This window comes from Crinia signifera, chromosome 8, assembly GCF_055691185.1.
Source record: "Crinia signifera chromosome 8, ASM5569118v1, whole genome shotgun sequence".
NCBI classification, from domain to species: Eukaryota; Metazoa; Chordata; class Amphibia; order Anura; family Myobatrachidae; genus Crinia; species Crinia signifera.
In genome coordinates, this window is record NC_139224.1 from 178773334 (window position 1) to 178783333 (window position 10000).

At 55.1% G+C, this 10000-nt stretch overlaps 1 protein-coding gene across 2 annotated transcripts in view; it reads right to left on the reverse strand.

The window, feature by feature from the left end:
- Positions 1–10000, reverse strand: part of COL24A1 (collagen type XXIV alpha 1 chain) — a 395453-nt gene that overhangs the window by 375194 nt on the left and 10259 nt on the right. The window lies entirely within an intron of this gene.

Sequence of the window (10000 nt, forward strand, 5' to 3'; positions counted from 1 at the left end):
TGTGCCTATATAAGGGGCGGGGCACACAACAGGAGAACGTCTGTGATGTGCCTATATAAGGGGAGGGCACACAACAGGAGAACGTCTGTGATGTGCCTATATAAGGGGGGGCACACAACAGGAGAACGTCTGTGATGTGCCTATATAAGGGGGGGGGGGGCAAACAAAAGGAGAACGTCTGTGATGTGCCTATATAAGGGGGGGGGGCACACAACAGGAGAACGTCTGTGATGTGCCTATATAAGGGGGGGGGCACACAACAGGAGAACGTCTGTGATGTGCCTATATAAGGGGGGGGCACACAACAGGAGAACGTCTGTGATGTGCCTATATAAGGGGAGGGCACACAACAGGAGAACGTCTGTGATGTGCCTATATAAGGGGGGGGCACACAACAGGAGAACGTCTGTGATGTGCCTATATAAGGGGCGGGGCACACAACAGGAGAACGTCTGTGATGTGCCTATATAAGGGGAGGGCACACAACAGGAGAACGTCTGTGATGTGCCTATATAAGGGGCGGGGCACACAACAGGAGAACGTCTGTGATGTGCCTATATAAGGGGAGGGCACACAACAGGAGAACGTCTGTGATGTGCCTATATAAGGGGGGGGCACACAACAGGAGAACGTCTGTGATGTGCCTATATAAGGGGCGGGGCACACAACAGGAGAACGTCTGTGATGTGCCTATATAAGGGGAGGGCACACAACAGGAGAACGTCTGTGATGTGCCTATATAAGGGGGGGGGGGGCACACAACAGGAGAACGTCTGTGATGTGCCTATATAAGGGGGGGGTGCACACAACAGGAGAACGTCTGTGATGTGTCTATATAAGGGGGGGGCACACAACAAGAGAACGTCTGTGATGTGCCTATATAAGGGGGGGGGGCACACAACAGGAGAACGTCTGTGATGTGCCTATATAAGGGGGGGGGGGTACACAACAGGAGAACGTCTGTGATGTGCCTATATAAGGGGGGGGGGCACACAACAGGAGAACGTCTGTGATGTGCCTATATAAGGGGGGGGGGCACACAACAGGAGAACGTCTGTGATGTGCCTATATAAGGGGGGGGCACACAACAGGAGAACGTCTGTGATGTGCCTATATAAGGGGGGGGGCACACAACAGGACAACGTCTGTGATGTGCCTATATAAGGGGGGGGCAAACAACAGGAGAACGTCTGTTATGTGCCTATATAAGGGGGGGGGGGGCACACAGCAGGAGAACGTCTGTGATGTGCCTATATAAGGGGGGGGGCACACAACAGGAGAACGTCTGTGATGTGCCTATATAAGGGGGGGGCACACAACAGGAGAACGTCTGTGATGTGCCTATATAAGGGGGGGGGGGCAAACAACAGGAGAACGTCTGTGATGTGCCTATATAAGGGGGGGGGCAAACAACAGGAGAACGTCTGTTATGTGCCTATATAAGGGGGGGGGGGGCACACAACAGGAGAACGTCTGTGATGTGCCTATATAAGGGGGGGCACACAACAGGAGAGCGTCTGTGATGTGCCTATATAAGGGGGGGGGGGCACACAACAGGAGAACGTCTGTGATGTGCCTATATAAGGGGGGGGCACACAACAGGAGAACGTCTGTGATGTGCCTATATAAGGGGGGGGGGGCACACAACAGGAGAACGTCTGCTATGTGCCTATATAAGGGGGGGTCTGCAGTTCTACCAGGTAACCCAAACGGGGGCAACAAGGTATTACCTCACACCAAGATGTGGGGCACCCCCATGCCTGCACTGTATACGATATGGGGGGATACATACACACAGACAAATGGGTTTATACCTACTGAGGCGGTCTGTGTACTGGGCACTGTGCCGCCTCCTGTACGGGTACAGAGGGCACTCAGGGTGCTGGACTATCAGCACGGTGTGAAGATAGTGTGCGACTTGGAATCAGGCCCTGCTCATTGTACACTAGTCCGAACGACGGCTTCTGCAATGTACTGTGACTTTGAACTGGGACAGTTTTCAGCCTACAAACTCTCCCCACCCCAGTCGCTATCTGCTCCTACCTCCAATCTCTGTCTTCACAGCTCCCTCTCTCCATATCCAGCAAGTCTGAAACGGATCAGTGTCCCTGCAAAAATTGCTTTCTCTTTTGTTATGATATCTATCTTTTAGCACACAAAGGAGTACTTTGATCCATTGAGGAGTGGCCTCTAGTGGCCAGTGGCGGTCAGGAGTAGTTCGAGATATATATAAAGTTTCTCCTTTTGTCACCTACCGCTACTATTACACACAGCTTTACTGGCGCTCGCTGGAGGCTTCCATTGTAACCTATAGGATACAGACTACCGGTCAGGTGTGCGAGAAGAGGACCGGGGATAACGCAGTGCTGCAGGAGTACGGAGGTATACATCTGTGTGCACAGCACCCCCCGAGGAGAGGACCGGGGATAACGCAGTGCTGCAGGAGTACAGAGGTATACATCTATGTGCACAGCACCCCCCGAGGAGAGGACCGGGGATAACACAGGACTGCAGGAGTACGGAGGTATATATCTATGTGCACAGCACCCCCCGAGGAGAGGACTGGGGATAACGCAGTGCTGCAGGAGTACGGAGGTATACATCTATGTGCACAGCACCCTCCGAGGAGAGGACCGGGGATAACACAGTGCTGCAGGAGTACGGAGGTATACATCTATGTGCACAGCACCCCCCGAGGAGAGGACCGGGGATAACGCAGTGCTGCAGGAGTACAGAGGTATACATCTATGTGCACAGCACCCCCCGAGGAGAGGACCGGGGATAACGCAGTGCTGCAGGAGTACGGAGGTATACATCTGTGTGCACAGCACCCCCCGAGGAGAGGACTGGGGATAACACAGTGCTGCAGGAGTACAGAGGTAGGTATATATCTATGTGCACAGCACCCCCCGAGGAGAGGACCGGGGATAACGCAGTGCTGCAGGAGTACGGAGGTATACATCTATGTGCACAGCACCCCCGAGGAGAGGACCGGGGATAACGCAGTGCTGCAGGAGTACGGAGGTATACATCTGTGTGCACAGCACCCCCCGAGGAGAGGACCGGGGATAACGCAGTGCTGCAGGAGTACAGAGGTATACATCTATGTGCACAGCACCCCCCGAGGAGAGGACCGGGGATAATGCAGTGCTGCAGGAGTACGGAGGTATACATCTATGTGCACAGCACCCCCGAGGAGAGGACCGGGGATAATGCAGTGCTGCAGGAGTACGGAGGTATACATCTATGTGCACAGCACCCCCGAGGAGAGGACCAGGGATAACGCAGTGCTGCAGGAGTACAGAGGTATACATCTATGTGCACAGCACCCCCCGAGGAGAGGACCGGGGATAACGCAGTGCTGCAGGAGTACGGAGGTATACATCTATGTGCACAGCACCCCCGAGGAGAGGACCGGGGATAACGCAGTGCTGCAGGAGTACGGAGGTATACATCTATGTGCACAGCACCTCCGAGGAGAGGACCGGGGATAACGCAGTGCTGCAGGAGTACGGAGGTATACATCTGTGTGCACAGCACCCCCCGAGGAGAGGACCGGGGATAACGCAGCGCTGCAGGAGTACGGAGGTATACATCTATGTGCACAGCACCCTCCGAGGAGAGGACCGGGGATAACGCAGCGCTGCAGGAGTACGGAGGTATACATCTATGTGCACAGCACCCCCGAGGAGAGGACCGGGGATAACGCAGTGCTGCAGGAGTACGGAGGTATATATCTATGTGCACAGCACCCCCGAGGAGAGGACCGGGGATAACGCAGTGCTGCAGGAGTACGGAGGTATATATCTATGTGCACAGCACCCCCCGAGGAGAGGACCGGGGATAACGCAGTGCTGCAGGAGTACGGAGGTATACATCTATGTGCACAGCACCCTCCGAGGAGAGGACCGGGGATAACGCAGCGCTGCAGGAGTACGGAGGTATACATCTATGTGCACAGCACCCCCGAGGAGAGGACCGGGGATAACGCAGGACTGCAGGAGTACGGAGGTATATATCTATGTGCACAGCACCCCCCGAGGAGAGGACCGGGGATAACGCAGTGCTGCAGGAGTACGGAGGTATATATCTATGTGCACAGCACCCCCGAGGAGAGGACCGGGGATAACGCAGTGCTGCAGGAGTACGGAGGTATATACCTATGTGCACAGCACCCCCCCCCCCCCCCCCCCGAGGAGAGGACCGGGGATAACGCAGTGCTGCAGGAGTACGGAGGTATACATCTATGTGCACAGCACCCCCCGAGGAGAGGACCGGGGATAACGCAGGACTGCAGGAGTACGGAGGTATATATCTATGTGCACAGCACCCCCCGAGGAGAGGACTGGGGATAACGCAGGACTGCAGGAGTACGGAGGTATATATCTATGTGCACAGCACCCTACGAGGAGAGGACCGGGGATAGCGCAGGACTGCAGGAGTACGGAGGTATATATATTTCTATGTGCACAGCACCCCCTGAGGAGAGGACCGGGGATAACGCAGGACTGCAGGAGTACGGAGGTATATATCTATGTGCACAGCATCCCCTGAGGAGAGGACTGGGGATAACACAGTGCTGCAGGAGTACGGAGGTATATATACATCTATGTGCACAGCACCCCCCGAGGAGAGGACCGGGGATAACGCAGGACTGCAGGAGTACGGAGGTATATATCTATGTGCACAGCATCCCCCGAGGAGAGGACTGGGGATAACACAGTGCTGCAGGAGTACGGAGGTATACATCTATGTGCACAGCACCCCCCGAGGAGAGGACCGGGGATAACGCAGGACTGCAGGAGTACGGAGGTATATATCTATGTGCACAGCATCCCCCGAGGAGAGGACTGGGGATAACACAGTGCTGCAGGAGTACGGAGGTATACATCTATGTGCACAGCACCCCCCGAGGAGAGGACCGGGGATAACGCAGGACTGCAGGAGTACGGAGGTATATATCTATGTGCACAGCATCCCCCGAGGAGAGGACTGGGGATAACACAGTGCTGCAGGAGTACGGAGGTATATATCTATGTGCACAGCACCCCCCGAGGAGAGGACCGGGATAACGCAGTGCTGCAGGAGTACGGAGGTATATATCTATGTGCACAGCACCCCCGAGGAGAGGACCGGGGATAACGCAGTGCTGCAGGAGTACGGAGGTATATATCTATGTGCACAGCACCCCCGAGGAGAGGACTGGGGATAACGCAGGACTGCAGGAGTACGGAGGTATATATCTATGTGCACAGCACCCCCGAGGAGAGGACTGGGGATAACGCAGTGCTGCAGGAGCACGGAGGTATATACCTATGTGCACAGCACCCCCCCCCCCCCCCCCCCCCGAGGAGAGGACCGGGGATAACGCAGCGCTGCAGGAGTACGGAGGTATACATCTATGTGCACAGCACCCTCCGAGGAGAGGACCGGGGATAACGCAGGACTGCAGGAGTACGGAGGTATATATCTATGTGCACAGCATCCCCCGAGGAGAGGACCGGGGATAACACAGTGCTGCAGGAGTACGGAGGTATATATATATATCTATGTGCACAGCACCCCCCGAGGAGAGGACTGGGGATAACACAGTGCTGCAGGAGTACGGAGGTATATATATATATCTATGTGCACAGCATCCCCCGAGGAGAGGACTGGGGATAACACAGTGCTGCAGGAGTACGGAGGTATACATCTATGTGCACAGCACCCCCCGAGGAGAGGGCCGGGGATAATGCAGTGCTGCAGGAGTACGAAGGTATACATCTATGTGCACAGCACCCCCGAGGAGAGGACTGGGGATAACGCAGTGCTGCAGGAGTACGGAGGTATACATCTATGTGCACAGCATCCCCCGAGGAGAGGACTGGGGATAACACAGTGCTGCAGGAGTACGAAGGTATACATCTATGTGCACAGCACACCACCACACTCCTGTGGGACGCCAGACAGCTAAGTGCATCGTCCTTGCTGAATTCTATTTCTAGATCCATGGAACACGGCCCAGTGTCAGCCTCTGATCTCCAGCGCTAATGAAACGCACACACACAGCCGCCTGCTGTTTACATACATTGAGCGGAATATCGGCTGGTGATAATGAAATGCACACGCCGGGAAAATCTATGCGTCCCCGTTAGGAATGTTGATACGAACTACAAAAAAGCCGATGAGCTGCGTGTTCCAACCTCACACTTTCATGTAGCCGGGATATGATCATTGCCAAACACAGGGAGACGCACTGCAACCGCATGGAACAGATTACAGAGAGCAGAGGATCCGGGTGAGGGCCGGTGACACCCAGATGGGGTAACTATCAGACCGCGCACAGGCCCATGGCGGCTGCTCATCAACACGGAAGATACCATTTATGCGCACAGCTGAAGCAAGAGTAAAGGGTCATAGTTCCATATATGCTTGGTACAAACATACTCCTGATACACTCTGTGCTGCTGGGGACCCTGCTCCTCCCACTATATAACTCTCAGTCTGTGGCTTCCTGCTGCCCCCATTCCCCTCCTCACATCATGTCACTGCCCCTGTCACATGCAGCCCTGTCCTCACTGACACGTCACTCATCTCCTTATATACTCTGTGCTGCTGGGGGACCCTGCTCCTCCCACTATATAACTCTCAGTTTGTGGCTTCCTGCAGCCTCCATTCCCCTCCTCACATCATGTCACTGCCCCGGTCACATGCAGCCCTGTCCTCACTGACACATCACTCATCTCCTGATATACTCTGTACTGCTGGAGATCCTGCTCCTCCCACTATATAACTCTCAGTCTGTGGCTGCTGCCTCCATTCCCCTCCTCACATCATGTCACTGCCCCTGTCACATGCAGCCCTATTCTCACTGACACATCAATCATCTCCTGATCTACTCTGTGCTGCTGGGGACCCTGCTCCTCCCACTATATAACTCTCAGTCTGTGGCTTCCTGCTGCCTCCATTCCCCTCCTCACATCACATCACTGCCCCTGTCACATGCAGCCCTGTCCTCACTGACACATCACTCATCTCCTGATATACTCTGTGCTGCTGGTGACCCTGCTCCTCCCACTATATAACTCTCAGTCTGTGGCTTCCTGCTGCCTCCATTCTCCTCCTCACATCATGTCACTGCCCCTGTCACAAGCAGTCTTGCCTTCAATGGCACATCCGTCATCTCCTGATATACTCTGTGCTGCTGGGGACCCTGCTCCTCCCATTATATAACTCTCAGTCTGTGGCTTCCTGCAGCCCCCATTCCCCTCCTCACATCATGTCACTGCCCCTGTCACATGCAGCCCTGTCCTCACTGGCACATCACTCATCTCCTGATATACTCTGTGCTGCTGGGGACCCTGCTCCTCCCACTATATAACTCTCAGTCTGTGGCTTCCTGCTGCCTCCATTCCCCTCCTCACATCATGTCACTGCCCCTGTCACATGCAGCCCTGTCCTCACTGACACATCCCTCATCTCCTGATATACTCTGTGCTGCTGGGGACCCTGCTCCTCCCACTATATAACTCTCAGTCTGTGGCTTCCTGCAGCCTCCATTCCCCTCCTCACATCATGTCACTGCCCCTGTCACATGCAGCACTGTCCTCACTGACACATCCCTCATCTCCTGATATACTCTGTGCTGCTGGGGACCCTGCTCCTCCCACTATATAACTCTCAGTCTGTAGCTTGCTGCTGCCCCCATTCCCCCCCTCACATGTCACTGCCCCTGTCACATGCAGCCCTGTCCTCACTGACACATCACTCATCTCCTGATATACTCTGTGCTGCTGGGGACCCTGCCCCTCCCACTATATAACTCTCAGTCTGTGGCTTCCTGCAGCCCCCATTCCCCTCCTCACATCATGTCACTGCCCCTGTCACATGCAGCCCTGTCCTCACTGACACATCACTCATCTCCTGATATACTCTGTGCTGCTGGGGACCCTGCTCCTCCCACTATATAACTCTCAGTCTGTGGCTTCCTGCAGCCCCCATTCCCCTCCTCACATCATGTCACTGCCCCTGTCACATGCAGCCCTGTCCTCACTGACACATCCCTCATCTCCTGATCTACTCTGTGCTGCTGGGGACCCTGCTCCTCCCACTATATAACTCTCAGTCTGTGGCTTCCTGCAGCCCCCATTCCCCTCCTCACATCATGTCACTGCCACATGCAGCCCTGTCCTCACTGACACATCACTGATCTCCTGATATACTCTGTGCTGCTGGGGACTCTGCTCCTCCCACTATATAACTCTCAGCCTGTGGCTTCCTGCTGCCCCCATTCCCCATCTCACATCATGTCACTGCCCCTGTCACATGCAGCCCTGTCCTCACTGACACATCACTCATCTCCTGATATACTCTGTGCTGTTGGGCACCCTGCTACTCCCACTATATAACTCTCAGCCTGTGGCTTCCTGCTGCCCCCATTCCCCATCTCACATCATGTCACTGCCCCTGTCACATGCAGCCCTGTCCTCACTGACACATCACTCATCTCCTGATATACTCTGTGCTGCTGGGGACCGTGCTTCTCCCACTATATAACTCTCAGTCTGTGGCTTCCTGCTGCCCCCATTCCCCTCCTCACATCATGTCACTGCCCCTGTCACATGCAGCCCTGTCCTCACTGACACATCCCTCATCTCCTGATATACTCTGTGCTGCTGGGGACCCTGCTCCTCCCACTATATAACTCTCAGTCTGTGGCTTCCTGCTGCCTCCATTCCCCTCCTCACATCATGTCACTGCCCCGTCACATGCAGCCCTGTCCTCACTGACAGATCCCTCGTCTCCTGATATACTCTGTGCTGCTGGGGACCCTGCTCCTCCCACTATATAACTCTCAGTCTGTGGCTTCTTGCTGCCTCCATTCCCCTCCTCACATCATGGCACTGCCCCTGTCACATGTAGCCCTGTCCTCACTGACACATCACTCATCTCCTGATATACTCTGTGCTGCTGGGGACCCTGCTCCTCCCACTATATAACTCTCAGTCTGTGGCTTCCTGCTGCCTCCATTCCCCTCCTCACATCATGTCACTGCCCCTGTCACATGCAGCCTGTCCTCACTGACACATCACTCATCTCCTGATATACTCTGTGCTGCTGGGGACTCTGCTCCTCCCACTATATAACTCTCAGCCATGATAATCATTCCCTACACAGATGAGCAGTTATCACACCTGCCCTGTACTCTTTATTGTGACAGCAGGCAGGCGCAGGGCTGACCCCACAGGAGCCAAATGGGCTCAGGACGGGCAAATCCACAGTGCAATCTCTGACATAAATGGCACCACACTGGTTTAGTTGTGCTGGAACCATCGCTTGGAAACCAGTGACCTCACTGCGACGGCTGATCTGCCCCAGAACGTATCAGCGATGGCGCCTGGGAGATGTGTCATTCTGCCTCTGGCAAAGAAAACTGAACATTTTTTCCATAGCAAATGGCTACACAGGTGCAAACCCGGATCTACTTCACCTGACGTGCCCCCCGACAGGTTCCTCCGGCCAATGTGCCCCCCCCCCCCTCCCCACCAGGTGCCTCCACCTGACGTGACCCCCCCGACATGCTCTCCCCCTGCCAGGTGCCTCCGGCCAATGTGCCCCCCCTCCCCACCAGGTGCCTCCACCTGATGTGACCCCCCCACCCCCCCTGCCAGGTGCCTCTGGACTCTGGAAAACATGTAGACATAAGGCACATATAGCAGCAGTGACACCCGCTGGGCAGAGGGGGTACTACATTGCAGTAAGTGCAGCAGCTACACACCAGTGCATGGATTTGGAATAGGCATTGCAGTAATAAGCACACTGCACATCCCACGCACTGACGCTCTGTGCTATGATGTTTCTAGCACACTCTGGTCTTTACTCAGCACTTGTGACAGCAATACTCACAGAAGACATGGCAAGCTGCCTACCCCGCACGGCAGTAATACAATGCGGTCTCACTATTACCACATTGCGCAGGTGGGTCCCATGACGCTGCGACCACAGTGGCTGGGGCAGA